The sequence below is a fragment of the Stenella coeruleoalba genome (genome assembly GCF_951394435.1).
Source record: "Stenella coeruleoalba genome assembly, chromosome: 6".
NCBI classification, from domain to species: domain Eukaryota; kingdom Metazoa; phylum Chordata; class Mammalia; order Artiodactyla; family Delphinidae; genus Stenella; species Stenella coeruleoalba.
Genome location: NC_137151.1, coordinates 70,197,481 through 70,211,486, shown reverse-complemented (window position 1 = coordinate 70,211,486; position 14,006 = coordinate 70,197,481). Strand labels below are relative to the sequence as shown.

Genomic DNA, 14,006 nt, shown 5'->3' with positions numbered 1-14,006 from the left:
GAGAGGGTGTGGGAAACAGGAACCCTCCTACACTGTTGGTGGGAATGTAAATTGATACAGCCACTATGGAGAACAGTATGAAGTTTCCTTAAAAAACTAAAAATAGAGCTACCATATTATCCAGCAATCCCACTCCTCAGCATATATCGGAAGAAACCTCTAATTTGGAAATATACATGCATCCCAATGTTCATAGCAGCACTATTTACAATAGCCAAGACATGGAAGCAACCTAAGTGTCCATCGACAGATGAATGGATAAAGAAGATGTGGTAGGTGTGTGCGTGTGTGTGTGTGTGTATATATATATATATATATATATATATATATATATATGAAACCCCTTTTACAATCTCAGACAGGGTCTGTGGGTCAACTTTCTTCGTAGCCACAGGCTTCCATGGATTACATTGGAATCCACCTTTCTTATCGTTTCCTGCGCCAACTAAAATTCCACTTCACATCCAACCACCACTTCGGCTTCGAAGCTGCTGCTTGATACTGACATTTTGTAGATGTTGTATGACTATTTCTTTACGTATCTATTTATTGATGAGGCTCATAGGCCTTTTCGTATTAATTAGTACAACTGACTTCCAATCAGTTAGTTTCGGTACACCTCGAAAAAGAACAATAAACCTAATACTGACCCTATTAACAAACACAATACTAGCCTCATTACTCCTACTTATTGCCTTCTGACTTCCTCAACGAAACATCTACGCAGAAAAAACAAGCCCCTATGAATGAGGATTTGACCCTATAGGATCCGCCCACCTACCCTTTTCTATAAAATTCTTCCTAGTAGCAATCACCTTCCTTCTCTTCGACCTAGAAATTGCCCTCCTACTACCCCTCCCCTGAGCAACCCAAACAAACAACCTAGAAACAATACTTATCATAACCCTGTTTCTAATTTCAGTACTAGCAACCAGCCTGGCCTACGAGTGAACTCAAAAGGGCTTGGAGTGGGCTGAACATGGTATTTAGTTTAAAATAAAACACGTGATGTCGACTCATTAGATTGTGATTAAACTCATAACTACCAAGTGTCTCTAGTACATATAAACATTATAATAACCTTCACCGTATCCCTTATAGGTTTACTAATATACCGATCCCATCTAATATCCTCACTACTTTGTTTACAAGGTATAATGTTATCACTGTTTATCCTAGCAGCCCTAACAATCTTTTTTTTAATTTATTTTTTATTAATTAATTAATTTATTTTTAGCTGTGTTGGGTCTTCGTTTCTGTGCGAGGGCTTTCTCCAGTTGCGGTGAGTGGGGGCCACTCTTCATCGCGGTGCGCGGGCCTCTCACTGTCACAGCCTCTCCCGTTGCAGAGCACAGGCTCCAGACGCGCAGGCTCAGTAGTTGAGCCTGTAGCCTCAGTAGGCCTCATGGGCCTAGCCGCTCCGCGGCATGTGGGATCTTCCCGGACCAGGGCTTGAACCCGTGTCCCCTGCATTGGCAGGCAGATCCTTAACCACCGCACCACCAGGGAAGCCCCTCTAACAATTTTAAACTCTCACTTCACCTTAGCCAGCATAATACCAATCATCCTACTGGTATTCGCAGCCTGCGAAGCAGCTCTCAGATTAGCCTTATTAGTAATAGTATCGAATACATATGGGACCGATTATGTACAAAACCTCAACCTTCTCCAATGCTAAAAACTTATCATCCCCACAATCATACTAATACCCGCAACCTGGCTATCAAAAACAACATGATCTGAATCAACTCACAACCCACAGCCTATTAATTAGCTTCACAAGCCTACTTCTTCTTAATCAGTTCAACAATAGCCTCAACTATTCAATAACATTCTTCTCCGACTCCCTTTCCACACCACTACTAATCCTAACAGTATGACTCCTCCCCCAATCTTAATGGCCAGCCGATCCCACCTACTCAAAGAACCACTAATCCGAAAAAAACTTTACCTCCCAATACTAATCACGTTACAAACGCTTCTAACCATAACATTTACGCCACAGAACTAATCCTAGTTTACATTATACTTGAAGCCACACTACTCCTCACCCTTATTATCCTTACCTGCTGAGGTAACCAAACAGAACGACTTAATGCAGGACTCTACTTTCTATTCTATACACTAACTGGATCACTTCCATTCCTAGTGGCATTAACATATTTACAAAACATTGTAGGCTCCTTAAATTTCCTATTACTCCAATATTGAACCCAACCACTACCCATCTCCTGGTCCAACGTCTTTATGTGATTAGCCTGCATGATAGCATTTATAGTAAAAATGACCCTCTGCAGCCTCCACCTTGGACTACCCAAAGCACACGTAGAAGCCCCTATCACAGGCTCCCTAGTCCTTGCAGCCGTACCACTAAAGCTCGGGGGTTATGGCATGCTGCAAATCACATCAGTACTTAACCCTCTAACAAAATATATAGCATACTCTTTCCTTATGCTTTCCTTATGAGGAATAATCATAACTAGCTCTATCTGCCTACATCCCACAGACCTAAAATCACTCATCGCCTACTCCTCAGTCAGCCACATAGCACTCGTTATCGCAGCTATCCTTATTCAAACCCCTTGAAGTTATAGAGGGGCTACCGCCCTAATGATTGCTCTTGGCCTCACATCATCTATGTTGTTTTGCCTAGCAAACTCAAATTACGAGCGAATTCATAGTCAACCATAATCTTGGCCCGAGGCCTGCAAATTCTTCTCCCACTGGTAGCCACTTGATGACTACTAGCAAGCCTAACAAACCTCGCCCTACCCCCTACCGTTAACCTAATCGGAGAACCGTTCAGTCATGTCAACTTTCTCATGATCAAATCTCACTATTATCCTAATAGGAACCAATATTGTAATTACAACCCTGTACTCCATGTATATACTAATCATAACACAACGAGGCAAACATACACACCATGTCAATAACATTATACCCTTCTTCACATGAGAACATGCTCTTATAACCCTACATATCTTTCCACTTCTACTCCTATCACTAAACCCCAAGATCATCTTGGTCCCCTGTACTGTAGATATAGTTTAAAAAACACACTAGATTGTGAATCTAGCAACAGAAGACTAAGACTTCTTATTTACCGAAAAAGTATTGCCAGAACTGCTAATTCATGTCCCCATACCTAATAGTATGGTTTTTTCAAACTTCTAAAGGACAGTAGTTATCTATTGGTCTTAGGAACCAAAGAATTGGTGCAACTCCAAATAAAATAAACCTATTCTCTTCTTTTGCCCTCATTACATTACTAATACTAATTATTCCAATCATGATAACTAGCACGAACTTCTACAAAAATAACAAATACCCATGATATGTAAAAAATACTGTCTCCTGTGCTTTCATTACTAGTCTAATCCCAACAATAATATTCCCTCACACAGGCCAAGAAATATTCATCTCAAACTGACAGTGCATTACCATCCAAACCCTCAAACTAATACTCAGCTTCGAAATAGACTATTTCTCAATCATAGTCGTACCATTGTTCATCACATGGTCCATGATAGAATTCTCAATGTGACACATACACTCTGACCCTTGTATCAACCAACTCTTCAAATATTTACTCCTCTTGCTTATCACTGTGCTAATCTTTGTTACAGCCAACAACCTCTTCCAACTTTTTATTGGATGAGAAGGAGTAGGAATCATATCTTTCCTGCTTATCGGATGATGGCTCAGGCGAGCAGACGCAAACACAGCTGCTCTTCAAGCAATTTTATATAACCTCATGGGAGATGGCGGATTCATCATATCAATGGCATGATTTTCATCTAACACAAACGCATGAGACCTACAACAAATGTTCATGCTCAACCAAAACTCTTTAAACTTACCCCTCACGGGACTCGTACCAGCCGCAGCCGGAAAATCAGCCCGATTTGGACTTCATCCCTGACTCCCTTCAGCAGCAGAAGGTCCTACCCCAGTCTCGGCCCTACTCCACTCAAGCACAATGGTTGTAGCAGGAGTTTTCCTACTTATCCGATTTTACCTTTTAATAGAAAACAACAAACTCATTCAAACAATAATGTTCTGCCTAGGAGCCCTTATCACCCAGTTTACAGCTATCTGCTCCCTCACCCAAAACGATATTAAAAAAATTATTGCCTTCTCTACCTCCAGCCAACTAGGTTTAATTATAGTAACGATTGGCCTCAACCAACCTCATCTAGCATTTTTACACATTTGCACACACGCTTTCTTTAAAGTCGTGTTGTTCCTATACTCTGGGTCTACCATTCACAACCTAGACAACAAGCAGGACGTTCGAAAAGTAGGAGCGTTATTGGAGACCTTACCCTTCACTGCAACAGCCCTTATCATTGGATGCCTAGCACTAACAGGAATACCTTTTCTCACCGGATTTTACTCTAAAGACCTAATTATCGAAACCGCCACTACGACTTATACCAACACCTGAGCCCTATTAGTAACTCTAACCGCTACCTCCCTCACAGCCATCTATAGCACTCGCATTATCTTCTTTGCACTACTAGGACAGCCACGCTTCTCTTCTTCAGAGACAACCCCTCTTAATCAACTCCATCAAGAGCCTGTTTATCGGTAGTATTTTTGCTGGCTTCCTCATCTCCAACAGCATTCCTCCAACAACCATCCCCCTACATTTAAAATTGACTGCCCTTGTAGTGACAACCTTGGGCTTTGTACTAGCATTCGAAATCAACCTTAACACACAAACCTTAAAATACATACACCCATCAGACTCCTCCAAGTTCTCCACTCTCTTAGGATACTTCCCCCCCATCATACACCACCTACCTCCTCATCTAAATCTATTAATAAGCCAAAAATTAGCAACCTCCTTACTTAACTTAATCTGACTAGAAACCATCCTACCAAATACAGCCTTCATTCAACTAAAATCTTCCACATTAGTCTCAAATCAAAAAGGCCTTATCAATCTCTCCTTTTTATCATTCCTCAGCATACTCCTATTGAATTACCCCAAGTAACCTCCACAATAACCACAACACCAATAAACAAGGACCAACCCGTAACAACCAACCAAGTACCATAACTATGTAACGCCGCGATTCCCATAGCCTCTGCACTGAAAAACCCAGAGTCACCAGTAACACAAACAACTCAATCTCCACATCCTCATCCTTCAAAATATAAAGTCCCATTAAAAACGCTACTACCAACCCAAAACGAAATGCTCCCAGTACAACCTTATTAGAAACCCAAACCTCAGGGCACTGTTCGGTGGCCATAGCCGTTGCATAACCAAACACAACCAATATTCCCCCTAAATACATCAGAAGCACCATTAAACCTAGAAATGAACCACCAAAATTTAACACAATCCCACACCCAACACCACCCCCCACAATCAACCCTAGACCCCCGTAAATAGGAGAAGGCTTCAAAGAAACCCCACAAAACTAATCACAAAAATAATGCTTAAAATAAATACATGTCATCATTATTCTCACATGGACTTCACCCATGACCAATGACATGAAAAATCATCATTACCATTCCACTACGAGAACACCAATGACCAACACCTGAAAAACCCACCCGCTCATAAAAATTCTCAACAACACATTCACTGACCTCCCCACCCCATCAAATTTCTCTTCATGATGAAACTCTGGCTCCTTACTAGGCATCTGCCTAATCCTACGAGTCCTAACAGGCCTATTCTTGGCAATACACTACACACCAGACACAACAACTGCCTTCTCATCAGTAACACACATTTGCCAAGACGTCAACTCCGGCCGAATCATCCCGTACATATGTGCAAATGGAGCTTCCATGGTTTTTATTTGCTTTTATGCCCACGTAGGACGCGGCCTATACTGTGGATCCTATGCGTTTCAGGAAACATGGAACATTGGAATTATCCTGCTACTTGTAGTCACAGCCACCGCATTCATAGGCTACGTCCTACCCGGAGAACAAGAATTCTTAGGCGCAACTGTCATCCCAAACCTACTTTCAGCAATCCCATATATCGGCGCCACCCTTGTCAAATGAATCTGAGGTGGTTTTTCCATAGATAAAGCAACGCTAACGCGATTTTTTTTTTTTTTTTTTTTTTTGCGGCACGCGGCCTCTCACTGTTGTGGCTTCTCCCATTGCAGAGCACAGGCTCCGGACGCGCAGGCTCAGCGGCCATGGCTCACAGGCCCAGCCGCTCCGCGGCATGTGGGATCTTCCCGGACCGGGGCACAAACCCGTGTCCCCTGCATCGGCAGGCGGACTCTGAACCACTGCGCCACCAGGGAAGCCCCAACTAACACGATTCTTTGCCTTCCACTTCATTCTCCCTTTCATCATCACAGCACTAGCGGCCGTTCACCTATTATTCCTCCATGAAACAGGATCCAACAACCCCACAGGAATACCATCCGATACAGACAAAATCCCATTCCACCCCTATTATACAATTAAATATATACATTTACAAAATACATCTTGGGCACTTTATGGTTAATCTTAGCCTCATTCATACTAGCACTATTCTCACCCGACCTGTTAGGAGATCCCGACAACTACACCCCTGCAAACCCACTCAGCACGCCACCGTGCATCTAACCAGAACGATACTTTCTATTCGCATGCAATTCTACGATCAATCCCCAGCAAACTAGGAGGAGTCTTAGCCGTGCTGCTCTCAATCCTAATCCTGGCATTCATTCCAATACTCCATACATCTAAACAATGAAGCATAATATTTCGGCCCTTCAGTCAATTCTTGTTCTGAGTATTAGTGGCAGACTTACTGACACTAACATGAATCGGAGGACAGCCTGTGGACTGTCCATATATGGCTGTTGGACAGCTTGCATCTATCCTATACTTTCTTTTAATTCTAGTATTAATACCAATAATTAGTCTCATTGAAAACAAGCTCCTGAAATGAAGAGTCTTTGTAGTATAACACAATACCCTGGTCTTGTAAACCGGAAAATGGAGAACAGCACATCTCCCCAAGACTCAAGGAAGAAGTACTATGCTTCACCGCCAGCACCCAAGCCTGAAATGCTATATACACTATTCCCTGAAAAAGGATGTAAGACATTCACAAAACTACAGTGCTATGTCAGTACTAAAAATAATTCATTTTACTACACACATGCTATGTACACTGTGCATGTCTGTATATATATATATACACACACAACAAAATGGATTACTCAGCCATAAAAACGAATGAAATAATGCCATTTGCAGCAACCTTGATGGACCTAGATTACCATACTAAGTGACGTCAGAAAGAGAAAGACAAATATCATATGATATCGCTTATATGTGAAATCTAAAAAAAATGATACAGATGGACTTATTTACAAAACAGAAATAGACTCACAGACATAGAAAACAAACATGTATTACCAAAGGGGAAAAAGGGGGGGAGGGATAAATTAGGAGTTAGGGATTAAGAGATACACACTACTATATGTAAAATGGATAAACAACAAGGATTTACTGTATAGCACAGGGAACTATTTTCAATATCTTGTAAAAACCTATAATGGAAAAGAATCTGAAAAAGAATACATATACATGTATGTATAACTGAATCATTTTGCTGTACACCAGAAACTAACACAATAGTGTAAATCAACTGTACTTCAATATAATAAAAAACAAAAACAGACAAAAAAAAAACTGTTCTCACGTTCATTGTGGAAGTTTCTTCTCCAAGCAATGAGATCCCCACCGCCAATTTAACTGAAGTAGGTGAAAAGCTCTCCACTAACTTCAGAGAAGCCCACTGGAGTTTCGGGTTCATACCTTAAAAGGACACACTTCTTGTGGTGAGACCAGAGTCACTGAGAGGAACCGTGAAAACAAGGCGTTAGAGGCAACGATGAGATGGGAAAACATACTGGCCTTTCCTTCAATCCTAACAGCGCAGGTTGGCAGGCCCAGAACAGACAGAGATGGGGATGAGTCTCCCGTCTGGTCATCATGTTTATACCTCAGGACTCTTCTATTCTTTAGCACATACACTCATTATGTGGAGGCAAAACGCTGGACGCTCCCCAAACTTGCCGCTGAGCCCCACCCTCACGGGCTTAGGGGCTAGGGGAGAGTCCAGGTGAGTCTCCTGGGGAGGCGTCAGGCTGGTTTACTCACCTGGCCCAGCCGGTCCTCTCTCTCTCCTTTGCCTGGAACGGTTTGGGTCCTGTCCTCCCTGGTACCCAGGGAGTTCCTGCACCTGTTGGTTGGGCAGCAAGAGGGTCAGGGACACACTTGAGCCTGGAGCGTGGACTCCAGTCAGTACGTGCCCATCGATAAACCCAAGCGCGAGCCTTGGCCCGGCCCTTTGCCGCACGTCTCACTCAATGCTTCGGCATCCCCAAGAGCTAGGCACAGTCACTGGTCCAATTTTAACAGAGGGAACACTGAGACTTGGAACAGTCAGGTGGCTGTCCAGGTCACACAGGCAGACCTTTCTCCAGGTTGGGGAGCCAGCGCGGGAACCTGGCCGTCTCGTTCCGGCTGAACCATGGCCCCAGGTGCAAGGCTCTTGGGGTTGGGGGGAGGGCTGGAAAACACAGCAGCAAAGGCTTCTGGGCAGGGGCGGGGTTGGGGTGGGGCCAGAGAGCAGAGCAGCAAATCCTGAAGGGCGCTTACCCCGTGCAGACGCCACCCTAGCTACCTGGCACAGATTACGCCGTTTAACCACCACCTCGGCCCTGTGAGCCAGGGTTTTATAGATGACAAAAGAAGCACGGGGAGATTAAGGAACCTGCCCAAAAAGACCTAGAGAGTTAAGTGGTAGATATGTCAGTGCTTCTACGTTCTTGCTTCCTGGACTTTAACTTGAATATGAATCACCTGGGGACCTTGTTAAACTCACTAGGGCTGGTGTTGGGCCCCAATCTCTGCATCGCTAACAAGCTCCCCCCGATGCTGATTCTGCTGACTCACGGGCCAGTTTTACGCTCTCTTGCCTTTTGGTAGCTCAGCTGCCTTTTTATCATCAATTAAACTCGTCCAAATGGCTCAAGGGTGTGAGCAATCACTTTAGCTGATTTTTATTGAGTGCTTACTCTATAGCAGGCCCTGTACTAAGAGCTTTCTGTGGATTATCTCATTGATTAATGGAAGTAGTGTCCCGTTTGACACACGAGGAAACCGAGGTGCACAGTTTAAAGAACTTGCCGAAGGTCACAAAGCCAGTGAGCAGCAGTGCTGGTCCCGTTTGTTCTTGCAGCGCACCTGGGAAGCAGGGAAAGCGGAGCATTGCTAGCTCGTTCTATATATGGAGAGATTGTTCAATATTTTAAAGCAGGGCCTGGGATCCATCTGGTTCTCATAATACAAAATCCAATGCCTTTTCCCTTTCCCCCTCCCTAACCATGAACAAACAATTCCAGTAAGAGATTTCTCCCTTCAGACAGATCTGAAGGAGTCCTAAACCAAACCATTATCATCCCCCCGGGACTTGAACGAACCTTTCCTTGCTCAGCTGTCTCCATTTTCTTAAGAAATCCATTATGCTGGTTAGAATCCCTGGAGGCCTGCAGCATCTCGGGGAAGGAATCAAAAGCCTCCAGAACTCCTGGGAAGTCCCTTCTATTGCAGACAAGGGTGCATTTTCCCAGAGTTACTTATTACCAGGTTTAATTGGCAGCAGTGGTGCCAGGTATGTCAGGCCCAAAACGTGATGTAAACTTTCAGTGACTTTATGCAAAAATCCACAGGATGTGGTTGTTTTCCCTCCAGCCCCTCAGTCCTCAGCTCCTCTCCCTTCTGCTTTCAGGTACTGTGCCCCTCCCTCCCTCCCTCCCTCCCTCCCTCCCTCCCTCCCTCCCTCCCTCCCTCCCTCCCTTCTTTTTTTTTTTTTTCCGGTACGCGGGCCTCTCACTGTTGTGGCCTCTCCCGTTGCGGAGCACAGGCTCCGGACGCGCAGGCTCAGCTGCCACGGCTCACGGGCCCAGCCGCTCCGCGGCATGTGGGATCCTCCCGAACCGGGGCACGAACCCGCGTCCCCTGCATCGGCAGGCAGACTCTCAACCACTGCGCCACCAGGGAAGCCCCCTCCCTCCTTTATTACACATTCTCTTCTCCAACTTGCTTTCCAGAAAGGAGTCTGGTGACTCCTTTCTAAACTGCATTCGAAACTGATGACTGATAATGTTTAAACAATTGTATCGGGACTTCCCTGGTGGCACAGTGGTTATGAATCTGCCTGCCAATGCAGGGGACACGGGTTCAATCCCTGGTCCGGGACGATCCCACATACCGCGGAGCAACTAAGCCCATGCACCACAACTACTGAACTTGCACTCTACAGCCTGCGAGCCACAACTACTGAGCCCACGCACTGCAGCTACTGCAGCCCGCATGCCTAGAGCCCGTGCTCCGTAACAAGAGAAGCCACCGCAATGAGAAGCCCGCGCACCACAACGAAGAGTAGCCCCTGCTCGCCGCAACTAGAGAAAGCCTGCTCACAGCAAGGAAGACCCAACGCAGCCAAAAAATAAATTAAAAAAAAAAATTGTATCAATTATTCCAAGTGCTGGGAATGGGAATGGAGGACTTAGAGATTCAAACGATTCCTGCACTTGGGAAGTTTACAGTTTAGTAAGGGTAACAGATACAGAAAGAATTTCAGTAGAAAGAGGTAACTTCTCAGATGTAGACATCTCAAGGGCACTATGGGAGCCCAGAGACCTTATCAAAGGAGATGCCATCACAGGTGAATTCTGAAGACTGGGCCAGAGGCAGCCAGTGGAAAGACATTCCAAGCAGAAGGAACAGCATTAGCCAAAGCACGGAGGCATGAAACAGCTCAGATGGGTGGGAGCAATGCTATACTTTGAGGCATAAAACGTAAAGCAAGGAGTGCCCGAGGACAAGACTGGAAGGAAAAATAGAAGGAATGTCAAGGGGCTTGGAGTTGCTTCTCTAGGCACTGGTTCTCAAATTGCGCCTCGGGGTTCATTTTGGAAGCCAAGCATGGACAGACGTCTGAGCTCCCACCCTGCAGCTCCCCTGCCCTTCCACCAGTGCAGCTCGGCCTTGGCTGGCTTTATATATTTGGTGTTGTGCATAAAGAAAGAGTTCTGCTGTCAGAAGACATGTGCAACCAGTGCTGTACCTGACGGGGCACCATCACAGAGGAACTCGGGGCTTCAGGGATTGGGGAGAGGCTGAATTTGGGGTTTCCTCTAGTCGGCAGATGGCCAAGGAGCTCTTTCTCTCTACAGGCCAGGAAGTGGCCGTTTCATTTCCTGATTCAATTGTGTGATGAGGAAGGAAGTGGGAGCTGCTTCCTTCTTCCCGGCTGAAGGGAAGGCCGAGCTAGCTAGCCCAGCCTGCCCCACTGACCCCTCAGCCCTCACTGGCTCCACCGGCCACACTGGCCGCATCAGCCCTCCGAGTCCAATCTCTCGAGTCCAGCCCACAGGCGCTTATCGCTCCAGTGACCCTTGATACCAAGTTATGACTATGGGTCTGACAGGCCCCACCGTGCTGCCAGAACTGGACTTGCTGATGGAATCTATCCATTTGAAAGTCTTGCTGGGTCTCCCCGTGACCACCATGACTCACCTCATCGCTGAATAGCCCACGTAAGCCAGTCTTATCTTCCCCTCCTGCCAGAGGACCTGGCTCTTCCAGAGCTCCACACCAGCCTCCCCAGCCTGCCGGTCACTTGGCCAGGTCATGAATATTCTGGTTCTTTTACGTTCTCCACATAAACCAAGTCCCTCAGCCCCTAATCCTGACTGCTGCTCTGCGGGACACCCTCCCTTCAGGCTGCCTGACTGGTACCACCCCGGCCCCAGGAAGGCAGCCTCAGTAATTCATCCTCCAGCACCACCTTCCAAGAGTGCTTCCCAAGCCACCGCCAGACACTCACTGAGCCACGTGAAGCTGACTTTCTCCATGGAAAAGCATTAGTCCAGAGAGCAACAAACATTTCCAATATGCATAGTATCAGCACAAATGTTTGAGGGTGCAACTCCCCGCCATAGACTGATGAGGACTTACAGATTATAATCAAGTGTTACTGTGATACTCCATTGTGTACATTATTAAACATACACAAAAATATAAAGTGAATGAGTTAGAGGTAAACAGTATTTTTAAGTGCTTTATTTATTAATGGTACAAAATTTTTGCTCTCACTTTAAAAATGCAACAAGAATATTCTTTCTAAGAGGACTATAATTGAATATGTTTCATTTTTAAAAAATTAATAGACTTTATTTTGAGAGGTAGTTTTAGATTTACAGAAACATTGAGCAGAAAATACAAAGAGTTCCCATATACCCACTCAAAACCCTCCCCTCCCCAGTTTCCCAGATTAATAACAGCTCATATTGGTGTGGTACATTTGTTATAAAACAATGAGCCAATATTGATATATATTATTATTAACTAAAGTCTGTAGCCGGCATTAGAGTTCACTCTTCGTGTTGTACATTTTATGGGCTTTGATGAATGCATAACGACACGATCCACCATGACAGTATCATACACAGTAATTTCATTGCCCTAAAAATTCCCTGTGCTCCGCCTATTCATCCCTCTTCCCTGCCCCCAGCCCCTGGCAACCATAGATGGTTTTTTTTTTTTTTAGCGGTACGCGGGCCTCTCACTGTTGTGGCCTCTCCCGTTGCGGAGCACAGGCTCCGGACGCGCAGACTCAGCGGCCATGGCTCACAGGCCCAGCCGCTCCGCGGCATGTGGGATCTTCCCGGGACCGGGGCACAAACCCGCGTCCCCTGCATCGGCAGGCGGACTCTCAACCACTGCGCCACCAGGGAAGCCCCATAGATCTTTTTAGTGCTCCATTATTTTTTACAACCTTGGTTTAACCCTTTGTGATAAAATTGGATTGGGAGGTCCAATTCCAAGTACACTACTGGCTTTTGAACCACGCGGCTGGCATAGCAGAAGAGGCCTCCCAACGAGTACCTGCTCCCCACGAGGAAGAGGAGCACTGGGTGCACTTAGGAAATCACAGTAATTGTTTCAGTCCCACTCACCTGTTATGTAAAGGTCTCTATTGAAATTCAGCTGGTAAATTTCTCTGGTCCCTGCAGTCAATAATTTATTCTTGAAAGGTTATTAGAATCTGATGCATTTTACAAGTTTAACAAAGGGCTCAGCTGTCCGCCTCTCTTCTAAAATACGTTGATAGGAAGGTTTTTAAGCAGATCTAAAATTCTTCTCCAAGTTTTCAAAGTAAATAGATATAAAGGTTTTTATAGATAATAAACTTGATTTTTTTAAAAAAAACAAAACCATAGGATGATGGAAATACTTCCAAATACCTCTTTTCAAAAATACTTTCTAGAGTACAAATTTCTTTTCAACGGCTGTTTCTCTCACATCATTAAAATGTCACTTTACATTAAAGGGATAGATTAAGAGAACTTATTTTTTTCTAAACTATTAAATAGGTAGCACACTGCTAACGACCATTTATCATCACAGAAAAGGAGCAAATTTAGAACGCTTGCCTTTTTTGAAAAGAAAAGGAATAACACACACTTGAAGTTTTAAAAAGTTTTAGGTTCAGTAACATCTTTCAGTACTTTCACACAGATAATGTCTTCTCAAATTACAGATTTTCAGTCAACCCCATCTCAGATTCTACTGTTTAATTTTATTATCACTATTTTGATATGTTTTATATTTTTACATATATTTAACTTTTGTAATTTTGAAAACCTACTGCAGAAGGTTGAGTTCATCACTTGCCTGGGTCTGTGACACATTATCATTCTTCAAAATACCCTTGGGATATTTTAGCAAGTGCCCTCCTTACCTTTTAAATGGCTGTCTTCCAGATCAATCATCTTTTGACAGCATCTTCATAAAGTGTTTTTTTAAAGTGAAAATCAATTTGCCACAATAAATACACAAATTCAGCCTTCCCTGCCCCCTTCCAGCATCCTCCACTTCTGCAGGTGTACAGCATGGAATAACCATCCCAGCACGGCTACACTTCCACAGGGACTCCCTGTGAATGCTGA

At 44.5% G+C, this 14,006-nt stretch overlaps 1 long non-coding RNA gene across 1 annotated transcript in view; it reads right to left on the bottom strand.

The window, feature by feature from the left end:
• The window catches only part of LOC307188081, a 49,266-nt gene extending 40,769 nt beyond the window's left edge, over positions 1–8,497 (bottom strand). The window contains exons 1-2 of the long non-coding RNA XR_013828801.1: positions 8,352–8,497; positions 8,146–8,227 (exon numbers count right to left, since the gene is read on the bottom strand). This is a non-coding gene — a long non-coding RNA (uncharacterized lncRNA). The remainder of the gene's footprint in view (positions 1–8,145; positions 8,228–8,351) is intronic.
• Positions 8,498–14,006: the final 5,509 nt, after the last annotated feature.